Below are 18,406 nucleotides of genomic sequence, written 5' to 3'. Positions count from 1 at the left end.
ATTCTAATTAGGGTGAAATGAGCTAACGAAAACTTAAAGATAGCGTGCTTAATACTTTGCTGAGGAAATGAGAATGTTGGTCTGAGCGCAGCACTGTCACATCCTTCTCACTTACTGTATGAGATATGAACCACAGATAATTGCTGCAGTGGTGATATTGGGGAGGAAGGACAGTTGCTAGGAAGATGCACACAGTGCAGTGTTCAGAAAGTAAGCTTTTATGCACAGGGAGGTAGAAGTGTGAGATTATACTGTAACTTGACCGCCACTGGAACTTCTATTCAATAACAATATTTACTCAACAAAACAGGAAGATAATACTTTGACAAGACATTGAAATATTCAGCACATTATAAAGTATTATCCTAAGTAATAAAATATCGAGGTGTCAAAAGAAATATGTAAATACACACACTGAAAAACAGTAAATGTACAACAAAAGAATTTTGTTGAATTTTGTAGGAGCGCTAATACCACTGCATTCTTCTCCTAAGCATATGGTTTACAGTAATGATGTTCAAGTGATGAGCTGCATAAGTGTGCAGTGGCTTCGAAGTAAAAATTAATTCCATGCTGAAAAATGGAAAGGAGAAACACAACATTTTGGCATTTGAGCCTTCTTCATACATTTGAAACATTTTTTATACGTTTATTTAATTACTGTCTTAGGTTTTGGAAAATAGGTAACCATTTACAAGTGAAATTTCCAGCTAATTAAGTTAGAATGTTGTGACCCACATACAAATGCAGTTATTTATTGATTTCTCTTCCTAGGCTTTCATAAAAACATGTATGTTACTGTTGGCAGAAATCTCATTTTCAGAGGAACCAGTTTTTTAAGTCTCGATCTATTCCTATATATAGTAATATATAGATTATAATATAACATGCATACTGTACCATGTCTACTGTTAATATTTCTTTCTCATTAATAGGCAAATATACAGTTTAGGAACAAGTAATAGGTTTATTCCATGCTGAAAAAAGAAGAAAGAAAACATAACGTTTCGTCCGTGGAGCCTTCTTCAGGTTCCATACAGTATGGAACACAATGTGATAAATAAAAAATAATCATGTTTTGAACATTTGTATATTATGAATTAAATGGAATAATATTAGTAGTAGACTTTGACAAATCAATGCTGTATCTGTTGCTAATCATTTCAAAATATATATATAGTACATTATACAGTATAGCTTTGTTTTACCCTTTTAAAGCAATAACGGGGTAGAAAAGCTAAAGTTTGTCCAGATTGTCCTCTTTTAAGTTCTGTATCGTTGAAAAACATTACAAAATTATTTACCTACAATTAAAATCCACACATTTTGTTAAAAAATTAAATTAGTTTGTCATTAGTTCATAGATAGTTATAGAGAATACAAACATTAGATACCGTACATCAGCATTTATCATTACAAAGAATAACTGCACTTCATTATTTATTATGGGACTGCATGTTGTACACTACTATTTACTGCACAGATAGCCTAATTGTAAATTGATATTACTTTACCACAGTTATTCTGCAATACACAACAATCTGCATTTTTTTAAGTTTGATTGATGTCTGTGCCCCAATGATATGAACATGATTGAGTCAGCAATGTAGTATAAGCTAATATATGGACAATAACATATTTATTCATTTAGGACCATGATACTGTACCTAGCCAGGTGTACTCATTTCTACAGCAGTATAATTCTTAGAACTTATCGTAGTATATTAGTTTTAAGAGCAAAATATTGTACTTTTGAAACATTAGGAGGATGATAAACCTTGAACAAGGAGGTCACATAGTCTGTCATTACTACAATATCAACAATTTAGTCAGGAAAGTATATAGTGCCAGATCTCCTCCATCCACATTGGGTTTTACAGTACTTATTTTTTTTAATCATTATCCAGAAAGAGAAAATAGGAAGAGGTGTTTCCAACACTGTGTTTAAGTGTGCAGCAAAAATGATTGGAAAACTGATAAATGTAACAATTTAAGAAGAAACAAGATCCTGACAATCATTCCAACTAGCTTGTTATAGCTATCCTTGCTGTTCAAGATCCCATACAGTACAATATGTGGTCACTTACTGTATATACACCCTTGTCCTTTGTGAAGATATTTTCTAGGTTGACATGTGTCATCAGTCAGCACATGGAGCTGTCTCGTTCTATCCTGTCTGTGGAGCCTGCATGACGGACACCAAACTCAAAATCCATTTAAGAATCATTTTCAAAATCCTTTTAATAACCCACTGCAACTATTGACAGTAACACTATAGAATGACATTGCAACATTATAACATTGTGTCACAGAGTACACTTGGAGTGTTTCTCGAAAAAGAAAAACAGTTTTTGTTAAACAGAAATAAACAAAACAGTTTTATAATTCATCCAATTTCTAAGTGTTACACCACGCACCCAGAGGACTTGTCATTCCACCTCGCATTCCAGCACGGTTTCCAATTAGCCTTTTACCCCAGCCTATTTAATGCTGCTTCACACTCTCACCTGTGCTCAGTATTTTCCTGGCTAGAGTTACCCCCGGTTTTTGGCTTCCTGACCCTGGTTTGTTCTCCGACTACGTATCCTGGTTTTGTTTTGGTACTTTGACTATTGTTCTGGCTTAGACTCTCGGCTTCCTCGCGGCTTACGGCTCTGCTTCTAATTTTGAACTTTCGCACCGGTTTGTATCCCTTCGGCTTTTGGACCTCGGACTGTTCAATCGACTATGCCTCTGAAGTTTGTCCTGATTATTCTGCATAGGGTCCTCATTAATTTTCCGTAACACAAAGTGCTTTACAATACAGGGTTGAAGGGGAGCAGGCAAGAAATGGTTGCAATACCGGGTAGACCCTGTACAGGATGGCAGTCCATCCGCAGGGCAGGCACAAACAAACACATGTACAGTTTACTCACACCAAAGTCACTTTTCCCAGAAGCCATTTAATCTACAGTACCTGTATGTTTTTGCACAGTGGGAGGAAAAAGGAGCATCTAGAAGAAACCCACTCAAACATGAGGAGAACATATAAAACACCACACAACTGGCACCCTCCTGCTGAACACTGGGCCCCAGCACTATGACACAGCAATGCTGCTGTAACTGCTTTGGCACTGTGCCACCCAATTTGATAATCCAGAACATTAAATAAAGACAAATTAAGGATTATTGTTTTCTTTCTTGAAGAACTACTATCGTTAAACTAAACAAATATTCATTTTATAAAAATGTATGTATGTTTACATCCTCAGGATAGAAAATTACTTATCCAATGAACAAGAGGTTATACAGTATAATTATGTTAACCTGATACTCTATTATTTATTGTTATAGTTTTTGTAAGGGATTCAATCTGTTTTACAAATGAAGCCTAGAATTATTTATCAGATAAAACACAACTTCAATACAAATCAGTAATCATCATTTTGGTAGTTTAGCTTCAAACACAGGCACAGAAGTCAACAGATGGACTGTCTGGGTAAAAGCTGAAAACTGGAAAACTCTTCATGCATAGAACGTCCAAACAAAATTACAAGAAATATTGTATATTGGTATATTGTTTTGCACCAACAAAAGATTTTTAACCGAATAATTTTCTTAAGAATGCCATCAATACATAACAGAAATAATATAATAAAAGGTTATAAATCAAGAGAAACATTATATTTAGCATATTGCAATTGGCTTTATACTGTAAGTATCTTTCTACTGTATTTTTAAAAGAACAAAAAAACATAACAGTAAATATCAGAACTGTACAGTTATTGAACTACTCCGCCTCTGAAACTAATACTGTATTAATTATCAACTGTATTGATGTCTAACTCTTCTCAAAGACAGGATACTACGTTCATTAAAATTAGTCACGTGGACATTTGTACAGTATGAGCACTAGCTTGCTGAAAACCCCCAAAAAGTGAGGAAGTTGTGGATTTTTGTTACATTAAAAAACAGCGCAATACAATTGGTACTATTTTTTCTCAAATAAAAAAACACATTAAGTACACAATAGCCAATGTATTCTTTCCAAGCCTCAAACATGTAAAATAGTCTCTTATCTGCCCTGCAGCAGTCATTGAGTATTTACACCTTGCTTCTGTTTGGCTTGACCAGTCACTGCAATTCCTCAATCCACTCAATCCAATCACTGCACTGACAAAGAGGCATAATTTTTCTACAACCATGGATACGGCACTATAGCATTGTGACAGATAAATACACATTAAGTATGCAGAAAATACCTGGACTTGAACTCAAGATTTATTCCTACTCAGGGTCAAGAGAATGACACACAAAGGGGAGTGAACAGTTTCCTGCAGGCCTTTGTCCTAGCTGCAAGTTCCATTTGTTTTATTTCTCCAGCTCCTCACTAGTAAAGCTATGTTCAACTGTTATACAGTACATGCAGCAAAATATAACTAACTTACAAGTCAACATTATTAAAATTCTTAAACATAACTGTTTTTTTCTAAAAATATAACTTTTAAGCAGTACTTTACTATAGTCCTACACAAATATATCTGTTCCTTGCTTTAAGTTTTTCAAATTCCTGCTACTGTATACTGTATACGGTATTGTATGTATACGCTTTACAAAGTATACTGCATTTATAGCCAGAAGCTAGATCACCATGTAATTCACAACTGACAACCCACTGAAGCTCAGCAGGTGTGAGTGTGGCCAGTACCTGGATGGGAGACCTCCTGGGAAAGCTAAGGTTGCTGCTAGAAGAGGTGTTAGTGGGACCAGTAGAGGGTGCTGTCCCAGCAGTCTGTGTGGGTCCTAATGCCCCACTAGAATGAGTGGAACATTATACCATAAAAAGGTGGTGAGTTTTGGATGTGACATAGAACGTATGTCCTGACTCTCTGGTCAATCGCAGGTCCCTTTATAAAAAGAGCAGGAATGTTAACCAAGGTGTCCTGGCCAGATTTCCCCCTGTCCATTACCGGTCACGGCCTCCTAATTATCCCCACCCATGAATTGGGTTCATTATTCCGTTCTCATCCCCACTAATTATGATTATTATTATTAAGAATAATATTAATATTAATTAGTGTTATATTATCCTAGCATCAAAGGAGAATTCAGAGAATTAAGTCAATCGAAGCAAGCATTCAGAACCCAGGAAGCAAACACAGCGATGAATTGGGAAATTGGGAACATGAGAACTTGGGGTGAAGCCTGAAGCGCAGAAATTCTATATGATAGAATTTCTGATTACTGCAAGATCATGGCTTATGTAGTCTTGAACCACCTGAGGCAAGCATGGTGGTTGATAATTGATTCAGGTGCTACAAGATTCCTGTGGAATTATTACCATGGTAACTGGCACTGAATGACAGGTGGCCTTGTAAATACTAGCTCGCCCGTTGCTTATCTGCGGAAACAAATATTATAATTACACAATATATTTTCACTTCATGATTACCACCTGAGTCCATATAACAGTTTCAACTGAAGTAATGGTAGAATTAATCCATTGTTTTTTTTTTATTCCTGGGCTCAAAGATGAGAAACAAAGATACAATAAAATAAAAAGTGTATGGATTTTTGCATACTCTGGGCACTGAGGTAATTTCAAAACAAAACAAAATTAATAAAAAGTATGGTAATATTCTGATTCATACCAACAGTATGAACTGCACAGTAATCATCGCATTAAAAGCAAAACATATTTCTTGCTGTTTTACTCAGCATTAAATTCACAGCTTCACCATTATTTGCAGGGTATATCTGCAGCTTTCATTAAATGAAAATTAAATGTCTATATGTGTACACTTTTTGTATCAGACACATTTTTCATTAAGAAAAAATATCAAAATGCTGTGACACTTCATTTGAACATAATTAACCAGCATACACTGTACACAACATATGCCTGAAAGAAACATGAAGGAAGCATCAAAGAAACCTGTTTATTATTGCTGCATTTTTATTGTTGTAACTATCCCAGTGCTTTCATGCAAATAGAAACAACAGGGCAATTCATAATAAGACAGTTCAGCTATATTACGTGACATCATCATCTGGATAATCATAGAAATTTAAAATAACTCAGGAGGAGTAAAAATAATTCAAAATCACATCAGCAGTTTGGTCAGAACCCACTGTAATTAAAGTAGAGACAAATGCATGTTTTGAATGGCAAGCTTTATTGGGTCTCTTATGTGGATTCCTTGATGTGCAGAAAAGAGAACTGTTCTAATCAAAGAAATAGCCAGAAAGTGCCTTGCAGAAGCTAACTTAGCTCTTTAAGGAGTGGTGTAGGAATCAGTGACAAATCACTAATGACCCACTCTCACGGCTGGAGGAGATGGCTATCCAAGATGAGTAGAAATAGTAATTGAAACAGGGAGGTTTTAAAGGGGTGTTTACAGAGAAATTTGAAGTAATAAATGAATGGAAAATTGAAGGAGAGAAGCTCTGGAGAAGTGATCAAAGAAGAAGCAGCTTACAAAGGAAAAGAAACTGGACTATGACTTCTGAAAAGGTGTAGAACTGGTGCAGAGGTCTTGAATCTTTGATGAAGCGGGAAGCCTGCAAACTACAGTAGATTGAGTAACAGGGAATATGACCTATTTGTTTTAAAAATTGGTTGCAATAAAAGACTCCAACAAGCCAAGTGCTTTCTGTAGAAAGTGCAGCAGTAGAGTTTGAAAAGGCTTGTTTTCACGTTTGTGAGAGAAAAGGCAACTTCAGACTCCTTTCAGGGTCTTTTACAGATGAGTCACCAGTCCTTTTTTCCCTACTTTTCTATATATTATGTTTAGGAGAGACCACATAGTGTTGCATGACCTTGCAAGTGTTTCAGGAAATGAAATGCTGAAATTGAAGAGCTGTGAGGAATTTGGTTACTTTTCACAATGTAGAAAGAAGAAGAAGCCACACACCATTGTAAAGTAAGGTGCTTTACTGCAAAGCAAATACAGTAGAGCATATACAGTACTGTATATACTGTAATACAGTAGTGATACAGTATATACTGTATAATAGTTATTAGTTCAAGTACGCTACAATTGACATAGTAATATCAAGTAAAAGGAAATGCATTTTTATCATTATTATACTCTTCTTTATCACTTCCGGCAAGAATAATGGAGAGGTGAGAGAAAGAAAAGATGGACATAGTCGGCGTGGCAAAGGAAGACCCCAGGGTTACAGATGTGCTGGAGCTCTGTGGAGCTTGTCTTGTCAACAAGACAAGACAAGAAATAAATAAGGCAGCCTGGAAACTCAGACAGTTTTTTTTTCAACGCAGAAGGAGGTTGGACTAGAAAGCTTTTCTTAGAAAAATGCACTTGGAAAAAGATGCAGGACTGGAACTGAATTTGCCTGCTGAGATAGGATTGTTGTAGCTGAATAGGGATAGATGAAGGCCGGTTGAACAAGACAGCTCACTGGGGCACTTGTGAGAAAGATTCACTTTCGGCTTAGATTTCACTTTTAATTCACCTGGAGTCCCATGGCTGACAGAGACAGTGGAAATGATGGACTGTTGGTTTCTCTTTAATCAGACAGAAGAAAAAGAGGCCACAGTTAGGTCTTTTTATTACTTTCAGTTTGGTTCCACTTTCAAATCGGCTACAATTTCATGGCTCACTGACATGTTGGAGGTGTTTGGTTTTCTTTGAGCAGGGTGAAGAAAAAAAGAGGAGCCATGGAAAATAGCAAGTAAGATTTTTTTTTCTGGTGAGAGAAAAAGCCAAATGTGAAAATAAAACATGCACAAACAAGTAAGTAAGACGTGAAATTTGAGTAGGTACTGTATAGTAGCTGGGGTAAGAATAAGGTGTGACCTCCTTTGAACTTCTTTTTAATATTTTTGTTATTTATTATTTTGTCTCATCATGAAGTTATTGCTTATTAGACCATGACACAAAATACAGTACCTTACATAAATTATGTATCATTTCCAAAAGAATTATTGACATTCCTGCAAAAAAATCTTTGTAAGACATTTTTTTTCCCTACAGCTGAAGAAGGGAATTTTGATACACAGTAACCTATTGTATGAAAAAGCTTTTTTTTCTAATTTTCTCATTTGCACAATCAAGTTCCAGGCAGAAGTGATGAGGTAATATAACCTGAATTTCAAGGCTTGTGTAAGCGAAGGAAGAAAAGTGCATAAAAAGAAGCAATATATCATGCTTATCAAGAGAAAAACATCCTTGTGCCACTGATTTGCTGGAGCAATGTTATTCACCATCTGGAGTGTTTACAGACAGCAATTTCTAACCTGGCAAGATGTTATAGACAGAATCCATTAATGATAGATCAAGATGTGCAAGGCCAAGTCTCAGGAAAAAAAGATGGGGAGGAACAAATGTGATGGTCTGGACAGGAGAGTCTAGTCACAACAGAACTCCACATGTAGTGATCAATGGCAGCCTGAAAACACAGTCCTACATTATTCAGGTTCAGGAAACATTCTCATGTTGCTTGTGTGACAACGTTTTCCTCACAAGATGAGAATGTGATGTTAATGTCATACTAGATGCAACTGTTCCCCATTGAACATTTGTGGGATGAACTGGAATCACATGTGACTTCTAGGTCTCAGAGACTATTGAAAATACTCATACATACATACTTGTCCAGGATCTATGAATTATTGAAATAGAATTCCCAATTGGGAATCTGCAATGTTGAAGATATATAGCTTATGTTGTTTTCAACAGATCACAATAAATGTAATAGTGTCAATACCATTCAATTAAATATCAGTGCAAGTGCTATATGTGAATAAATTCTTAAAAGTGATGTTTCTTTTGATTCATTGCAGTACATTGCAAAATTATTCTTCCGCCCTTTTCAATGATGTGCCATATGTCATATTATAATCTTATTTGTACTATTATCAATTATGTATATACAATTTTAAGGTGTATATCTGTAATCAAAACCTGAAGGACCAAATTAAAAGCTTAATTAAGGTTGAAAGATTGTAAATGTCAGTAATAACTGCAAATAACAATAAAATATTTTGCTATGGCAAGCCAAAAAATATTTCATCATTAGGTCATCAAACACATCTCCACTTTAAAGAATCATCCTTCACCTTTTAGCTCTTTTTCAGACCTACCAATCATCTCACGCTGGTGACACAGCCTTCTTGTCCACAGTTCCTTTAAATGTCCAAATCTGCCAGATTTTTTTAGCTGAAACAGACATCTTTGTTTCACCTGCATACATATCCAACAAGACTCTACCAGCCATTACATGTTGACCCAATGGACATCACAATTGCAGGAAATGTCCAGAAAATGCCCAGTCAGCAAAACATGAAGAAGTTATCCAGTCGTTTTTGTGAAAACATATCAGGGCAGATCAAAGATTTCTTCTAGCTAACAGTTCCTATTTTAACTCTCCTGAGCGTAAAGGCCCTAACCTTTCTGTCTGTGTCCTTACAAAGGCATTCAAAGGCTCTTGTACTAGAAAGACAATAGTAGCCAAAATTATCCTTAGTCTTGGTTCACACAGTCTCACAGAACTCGGTGATGAACTAATCTATTTTAAATCTCTCTTTTCTGCAGTTTATTTATAATTTATGCTAGTTTACATTTTCCCTGAAGCTTTCCGTCTCTTTAACCTTGTTTCACTATTTTCTTCTGTCTTCCCTGCACCACCCCTTTGCTTGTATTTCTGCTCTCTCCTTCTGCTAACTTACACACCCAAAGAAGGATTCCCAACTTAGTTTAGATTATTCTTTTTTTATTTAAAAACTGATAAACAGCTATTGAGTGGCACAGCAATGTGGTGGTTACAAATACTGCCCTAGATTAAATTCTGACCTTGGGTGAATTTATGAGAATACAGTATGTGTAATATGTTCATAAACACTGGGTGGCACGGTAGACCTGGATTCAATTCCTGTGGTACTGTTTGCATATGTTCTCCCCATTTTCCTTAGGGTTTCCTCCAGTAACTCTAGTTTCATCTCACAGTTCAAAGACATACTGTACTGGTAGGTTAATTGGATTCTGGGAAAATTGGCCCTGGTGTGACTGTGTGTGTGTGAGCCTGGCAATGGACTGGATTTCCCATCCAGGGTATATTCTGCCTTGTGCCTATTGCTTACTAGGATAAATGCCGGCTCCCCCACGACCTTAAATGCAGTTAGAAAATGGATATACTGTATGTTCATAAGCCCATAAGAAAGCTAACAAGTGAACACATGTCGCAATATGTGATCTCTGTCCTGCCTTGAGTCTGTCCTTCTAGAAGAACCTTACAATACCTTACAATAACATTCATAAAGAAAATTAGCTTTCTGATATTGGAAGAATAAGCAACTATTCCTACTGTAAGTAGATTTTGGGCAAACTAACTGGGGAAGTGGATCCAAGCATATGCTGTGAGTGAGAAAGTTCAATATTGTTCCAATTCCAATCATTCACAGCAGGAGCTAATGGAAGCTAAAACATACTGTGTACCTGCTAATGGAAAGAAGGTGAGTGAAAAGGGAAATACAATGCAATACAATAAAAAAGGAGAAAAATAATTATGTGCTAGTTTCACACTTGTCAAAAAGCACATAGAATGTGAGAAAATAATTCTGTGGTGAAAATTGGGAGGTACATCAAGACTTATACAGTATGTGATAAATGTGTAAAAAATGTGTAAAAACAATATAGTTTCAATATTGTAGGATTGTAAATATGACAGTGTTAAACACAGAAGTTAATTAAGATCCATGTATTTGTCCCCCAGGGTTTTAACAATTAATTATTTATGGAGATTATAGAACCTTCAAGGTAAAAGAATGCTTACAAATGCCAAAATCAATGAATAGAATCACTCAACTAATAGCTAGTTGGTATTATTTTTAAACAGTTTGATTTTTAAAAAAAACACTTTGACTGGTATGAAAATGGACATACTTGAAAAGAAAAAGGTGAGTGAATACAGTATATAACTTTATGTAAAGTTGTGATTTAGGGGTCCATAAGATTCCATAAAAGTCTCCTTCAAAATATTACGTTTCAGTAAATATTCCTGTGGTAGATAATCCTGAAACATGTTCAATACCTGCGAGTGAATATATAACTTTATGTAAAGTTGCGATTTTGTCCATAAGATTCCATAACATTCTCCTTCAAAATATGAAGTTTCAGTGAATATTCCTGTGGTGGATAATCCTGAAACATGTTCAATACCTGTGAGAAAAAATCAGTAACGCTCATGTTGTGATCTTGTAGTACTGTACATTCGTTACCTTCAGCAGTATGGTATGAGTTAGAGAACTGTTTATGACAGGTATATTATTTTACATTTAAAAAAATCCTCATACACAAATAACTCCATATAAAGTACATTATTTGCAATCATTAGGATTGTGTGTTTATATACAGTAGGTACTGATATGTTACTTGAGTCCGTTATACAAATTATTTTCAACCTTACAGCATACTGTATATCACAGAAGAGCACAGAACAATCTTAAATTGCTTATACAAGGTTCCTATTTTATATTTATAAACTTGGAGGACCTTGGCAGACAGCTCTAATTCCCTAGGGAAATCTGCAGTGTCCTGATATAGTGGTGTAGGCAGAAGAGACCAATATCGTACTTCTCATAGAACTGACAGTCCCATGGGAAGAAGGGATGGAGGCTGCATACAGAATGACAGAATGCATACAGACGGAAGTGGCTGGGGTACTCTGAGCTCACAGCAGAACGTGGCTGGAGAGCCCTCATCTACCCTGTGGAAGTGCCATGCCGAGGTTTTATAAGCACATCAATGTTACGCCTCCTTAGTGATGTGGGAGTGACTGGCACAACACTGAAGAGGCCAGCAAAGGATCTAGTGGAAGAGGTGGAAAAGGGACGTTTCTGGCTATGGCTGAGGAGAAGAAATAGTAGTTGGGGGCCAAAAACTCCTAATTAGAGAGAGGCCAGCTGCAGGGGGTGGCAGGGAGACGTCCCTGTCACTGCCCCACCACTATGGCATGCATGGGGATAAGGGACAAAACATCGATAAATGGTGGTCCCCTGGCTGAAGACCCTGTAGCTGGTCTCTAGGCACTGTAGGAGGTGCAGCAGGCAAAAGCCCTGCAGGTTAACATCCACCTGTATACTGTAGATGATGACACATTTATATACTGTAGTAGCTTATAACACAAGTTTGGGTGGAAGGTTAGATCCTAATTTTGCACACCTCCAATCGCCTGTATATATACTGTAGGTCTTGCTTCCAGGTCTTTCCTTTACTTATCTTCCTCATACCCCACCCCCGTCTCCCCATCTATAGTAAACTAGTTTAATCCTCAAAATAGGGATAGGAGGGAAGGGGTTGGACAGCCTTATCCTCATGGCTAGACTACCATTTCCTCAGGTAGGTGAGTCACTCCAAATACACTCCACTGTATATATTTCATCCTTTAAATTACCTTCAGATCTAACTAATTACTGAATATATAGTAGGTAAAGCACTGCTACTAAAAAGTGGTTTCATTATGGGATGTTTTAGCACACAAGTTACAAGAAAGTAGTACATCCTTTAAGTAATATTATAGGCTGTTTCCTGATTTGCTGTTGCTGCTATTGGATCACATAAAAACAGAAGAACTATAGCACTAAGCAGACTCGGGGCCGGACACAATGATTCAATGCACACTTTAAAAAAATATCTCAAAGTGTTGCATGTTGTTTTTCTCCAGCCACCACTGTTCAACACTACATTTTGGTGAAGTATTACAATGTGTACTAATATCTACCGCTGCCCAGCTTGTTGTAAATATCAGTACAGTATCTAAGGCATACCAGAGTAACATGAAACAGTGTGCCTATGTGTTTAGTTAAGAGTGAACTCGGGTCACAAGAAAGTACAGTATATGAGAAATACTGTACATGGCTAATACAGAATGGACTTTATGAACTCCCACTCAGCAGTACATATTGTATATCTGTATTGCGAGCAGTGAAAGCTTGGTCATAATTACAAATGAGACTAATAAAAATAAATTCTAAAGTTATGAGAAGCTCACTGTATAACTTCAGCTAAAATGACTACTGTATGCAACAATTGATAAAAGAAATGTTTCTCCACTACACCTGTTGTTTTTCTTAATTTGCAAAGTTTTCTTTTTGGTTTCTAATTGTTAGACTCTTCAATTGCTACTTCGGCAAACTGGTTTTTTGCATTCATTTTAATGTTGTTCCTCTGCTACCTTAATTCATATACACATGTGAGCATTTACAGTACATAATTTTCACCATTTGCACCAAAGTATTATTTTGTGTTTTCTATTATCAGTTATCAACATTTTGTTAATGAGTAAACTGTTTTTTAATTTTCTTTACATTTATTTTTCTCTTGAAATGTTTCTGCAATTCTTTTCTGAAATCATTTCATAATGCTCACTTTTTTATTGATTGTGGATAGTATCTTTTGGGGGGGCAAGGTGAGTTCACTATAATGCTTGGAAGGGTAAACTTAAAAAGAAGATAAGAAGACTATACAATACCAATATTTCATTCAGTGTTTGAACAGCTCAAACAGTACTACAATAAAAAGTTTCCCTTTTAGCCCTAGAACGAAAAAAGGTCTACAGTATGTTCCAAACTAAAACTCACTTTAATATTTTCTAATTGTTTACAACTGTTCACATTCACCTAAATTATGTTTAATAATTACTTATCTTAAGAAACTTTGTATATGAATAATTCATTTTACTTCAACAGATATTTCTGAATGATAGGATTGATATCCTCATGTTTTATTTTTATTAATAGCATTTCATAATGCCTGCAGAGTTTCATTTTGCTGACAATATGTGCAGTTATGGGATATTCATCAGAAACATTTTATTGATGTACTGTAGGTACAGTAATTAATTGGGCAACTACTGTACCATTTCTCTTTTTTCCAATCATTTTAAAAGGAAGTATTTTGTTTACTCAAAGATGACAGCTCTCCAGATTATATTGCTTAGGATTTACTTTTCTTTCATTCTCATATTTTTATTAAACTCGTTTTAAGAAGCTTTTTTATTTAAATAGGACAACCAATTTGCTGAAAGTATGTGAGAAATTCTCAGCATCGTCTGTTGCAGTACAATATGTTCTCTACAAGGATGTTTGCAAAAATGTATGGCCAATAAACACTCCTTATACAGTACTTTAAAAATATTAATATTTAAAATATTCCTAGATATGCCATATCTGATAGACATTTACATCATTTTGTGCTTGTTTTTCCCTGCTGATTCTTACTACTCATGCATGTCACTACCTGGATTCCAGTTTTTCATTGAAATGAAGTATGTACTGAACTGAAAAAAAAAATGTGATTGAATGCAATACTTCAGGTTCTCTTATCCAAAAACTCTTAAAAATTAAAATATAAACACAAAGAATGAGTGTTTTAAGAGAATTTTAAATGAGAAACTGAATCCCATTACCACTCACCAGAATTGCACTGGTGGGATTTCACAGAGTGGCTGTGAATTATCTGGAAAGAAAATTTGAAACTTCAGTGAAAACATATTATTCTTTCTGTAAAACTAAATAATTGAATGGAAAAAATCAACAATTGCATAACTGATTTGTTAACATAATTCTAATCACTGGATAATTTGGATGTGGTTTACATTGAAGATTATTGATTTGCTTTGGGAAGGATGTAGAAACGTCTTCTCCTTAAATTATTTTTTTCATTATTTCTGTATTTCATAGTTTTCTAAAATGAGCTACTGAGGGCAAACCTCTCTTCCATGATGAAATGAAGTAACTGTCATGTTCTTTTTCACTTTAAGTAGTGTTTTGTATAATTAACAGTTATGCATGTGGCATCTTTAAAACAGCACTTATACAGTAAACAGAGTAGAAAACAGTGTCACATCCTGCTAATCATCCTGTTATTTTCCTACAAGTGGTCATTAGGGTTATAGTCTATATACAATCACATTTCTTTATTTTAAGTAAATTCTAGGCACTGTTTTTCAGCCATTGTCCTATTGAACAACCATAAACTGCATTATATAGTTGAATAGATATCATTTCCATCCATGGCTTAATTAAAGTGTCACATTCATTGTCACAAAACAGAATGAAGTTCTTGCTAAATTAAAAAGAAATTAGGATGGCAGATGCCATTTTAATGGTTTAATCATGACTTTCTATGGGCTTCAGTAAAAACACGTTAAACCCTAATATTGTACAAATCTTGGTTCACAAGTATTGCTGAAAACTGATTAGTTGTGCTAATTTGTAGACAGCTGTTTTGGGCCTGTTAAAGCATGCCTCCTTAGTACCAACAGCTGTCAAAAAACACTCCACCATACATTCTCAGATAATTCCTCTCTCTAATTTTAAGCTAATGCTTAAGCATGAAATAACAAATGAACAGTATGGTTGACTACTAGAAAACATAATAAATTTAATGAACTTAATTAGAGACCACTTTGCCTTGTATCTAAACAAACCACTGTACTTGCTGGTGAATTCTCTATATTCTTCCTGTCCTTGAACTCCATTACAGTTGAGAATATTAAAGTATCAATTAATAGAATGTTCAGGGACATTCATCTTTTTTGTACCTACTACTGTATATATGCTGTTTGATCCCACTATATCTTAAGCAAAACATACATAATAAAATTCTCTTATATTTCAATCCTCAACACACTCACATTTCTTATTGCTTGTACTGTAATAAAAACATCATCCAAAGTTCTTCCTTCAGTTTTATTTTACTTTCTATATATATATAAGTTTGGAACAAGCTTTATTTCTGCTGGGAAACTGTGCCATTGGGCATCATAACCCAGAGCTTCTGAAAATAATGAAGGGCTCAAGCTGTGAAATTATGCATTTTCCCCCTCCAGTCTCTAGTGCATGAATTGTACAAAGCTGCAAAAATAATATGGTGAAGATTCAACCCAGATGCTGATATTTTATATGGGTAGTGCCCACAGACGCTTGTCTGGAGCATTAAGATATTATTGAGATATTAAGAAACTAGAGATCTGCAAGGGCACAGACAGCAGGCAATAACTGCTGCAGTCTTATTTCTGTATTTCTTATTTCCTATTCTCTCCAATGTACAATGAAACTCTATCCACCAACATCAACACATTAACTCAAATCTTTTATGTGTCCTACACTGCCTTTCACTTTATAACTTTGGAAACATTCCATGAAAATTAAATTAGGATTCTTTGCCTCTGTTGTTATTGTGTTGAGAAAAAAAATAGGTGACATTTAAAAGCAATGTATTCAAATGCTTTGGGATGACACATTTGACTCATTTGAGAAATTCAGTGTCACACATGCCCTTTAAAAATACTTTAGGTGAGAAATGTAATTCTTACAGCACAAACAGATGTCCAACTAACATGCAGAACTTTGTATTAAAGTGTAATCCTTTGAAATAATAAATACATGTAACAGCAAGGAAAATGAAGCAGCTACCCCCAACAAGATCCACAAAAAATATTCAATCATGGACATCATTGAATATTGGTTTTGGACCTAAAATTGTAGTTTAACAGTATTGGTATGCTAGTAAGCAAGCATTTTCATTGATCCTTTTTTTTTGCCTTTCCTTTAGAATATTACTGTAGCTCTTTCTGTTTTTGTTGTTAGAAAATAACAACTTCAAAAGAGCAACTTATATTGCTGTTTCCAAGAAAAAGCAAATGTATTCTTTCTTGCTTTGCTGGGACCTTGTATAAAACTGTGTCAGATATTTAAGCAGGAGTCTGTGGTGTTGTAATTAAGCTATTCATTGGAATGGAGGGGGACATGCATTTCATACCTTGTACTACTGTAGGCCTTCAGAAAGTTAAGTATAAGAATAATGCTGCTCTCCTGTAAAATCCCAAGTGTCATCTGATTCATAGTAGGTTATACTTCCAGATCAGGGAACCTGAAATTAAAAGAGTTTTAAAATTCATTTAATTGCACATTACATGCCACAGCAAGCGCAATAAAACACAGAAAAGTAAACAAACGCTAATTGGAAAGAAACAGGTGAGCATGGCATGAGAGAAAAGCTTGAGCAAAACCATAACATACAGTGTGTAAGGATGCTTCCAGGGACATGTAGACATTTTATTCAACTTTAAACACTCTGTCAAATGATGGTTTGTTAAATTCTGAGTTACAATGTTACAGTACTTCACTGAATGATTGCAGTCCCAAAGGAGATTCTATTTTAACCCCTATGACATCATGCGTGTTAATCAGACAAAAACAGTAAATTAGAATAATTGAACGCAAGGCTGTTGCTGTCTTTTAGCTTATGTAGGAGCTAAATAACCAATTTGTGAACCAAATAAATGTTACACATAATTTTATAAATGATAGATCTTGCACATCCCTTTCTGCTTCACACTTAATTTATTCCAGAGTTGATTAAGTATTTGTTTGATCAGGACTGTACAATAATGCAATAAATTGCAGCTGCAGCTCAGCCCAGGTACTGTATATGTATAGTATATTGAAAAGTTTGGAATTACCATGTTTTCATGCCCTACCAATTTAGAATCACCAGTCTATTAATCAGCTCGATCTCTACATCTCACACAGGGGGGAATGACTATATATTCTTTCTTCACACTTGTCACAACCCTTCTCTATTTTACACACTGTGAGCTCAGTGGTGCCTTCAAGAGAGCCAGCATTAATGCATTGAGACAGGGTGATGAATCTCTTGCTGATAACACTAAAAGCATACAAGCTCCCAGTCCATACACAACTAACTGAAGTGCAAGAGTTGCATGCTGCCTTTTGGAGAATCCTAGTTATAGTAAGGCAATAACAGACACAAGATTGAGTCTACCAATTGGACTACAGGACTCCACCTGCTTTCTGAGCAAGCACCTCTAAATGATCTGATCCCTCAGGACCAATGGGATTGCTGTCTGTAAATAAAATGTCCACAAAGGTACTGTCTGAATATTACATAAGTTGTATGTTGAGGTAACAAAACGTCATGTTTAACCAGATACAGTACGCTTCTAAAATGCAATCCTTTGGATACATTTTGGCTTTAAGAGTTATTATGTATCTGTCTGGGCATTCTTATTGTTATTTACTGTATATTATGACATATCTTTTATAATATAACTCATAATTATAGACAGAAATTTAGACAGTCTTTTCCTCTCCATCTAAGCAGTGCTATACCTTTTGTCTTCCATAGAATTCTGTATTTAGAACTGGAGTCTGTAAAAGCTTGTTCCTTGTCAATTACAGAGGTAGTTTTTACATAAGAAAAATTACAAAGGACTGGAGGTCATTCAGCCTATATTATCCATTTGATTCACTAGTATCTACAGTAATTGATCAAGCCGTTTCTTGAAATAAGCAAGGGTATTGGGTTCAATAACATTGCTGATAGCTTGTTACTGACCACACATGCCCTCTCTAATTGACCAGTCACCTGCTTGTTTAGTA

At 35.4% G+C, this 18,406-nt stretch overlaps 1 protein-coding gene across 2 annotated transcripts in view; it reads right to left on the bottom strand.

The window, feature by feature from the left end:
* Window positions 1-16,874, bottom strand: part of LOC148840699 (leucine-rich repeat and immunoglobulin-like domain-containing nogo receptor-interacting protein 2) — a 318,418-nt gene extending 301,544 nt beyond the window's left edge. For both annotated transcript variants that reach the window (XM_088933170.1, XM_088933258.1), the window contains exon 1: window positions 16,764-16,874. The gene's annotated coding sequence lies outside the window, so the exon portion shown is untranslated. The remainder of the gene's footprint in view (window positions 1-16,763) is intronic.
* Window positions 16,875-18,406: the final 1,532 nt, after the last annotated feature.

Source organism: Atractosteus spatula, chromosome 1 (assembly GCF_055471065.1).
Source record: "Atractosteus spatula isolate fAtrSpa1 chromosome 1, fAtrSpa1.hap1, whole genome shotgun sequence".
NCBI lineage: Eukaryota > Metazoa > Chordata > Actinopteri > Semionotiformes > Lepisosteidae > Atractosteus > Atractosteus spatula.
Note: the sequence above shows the minus strand (reverse complement) of the source record. Positions and strands in the feature narration are given on the sequence as shown.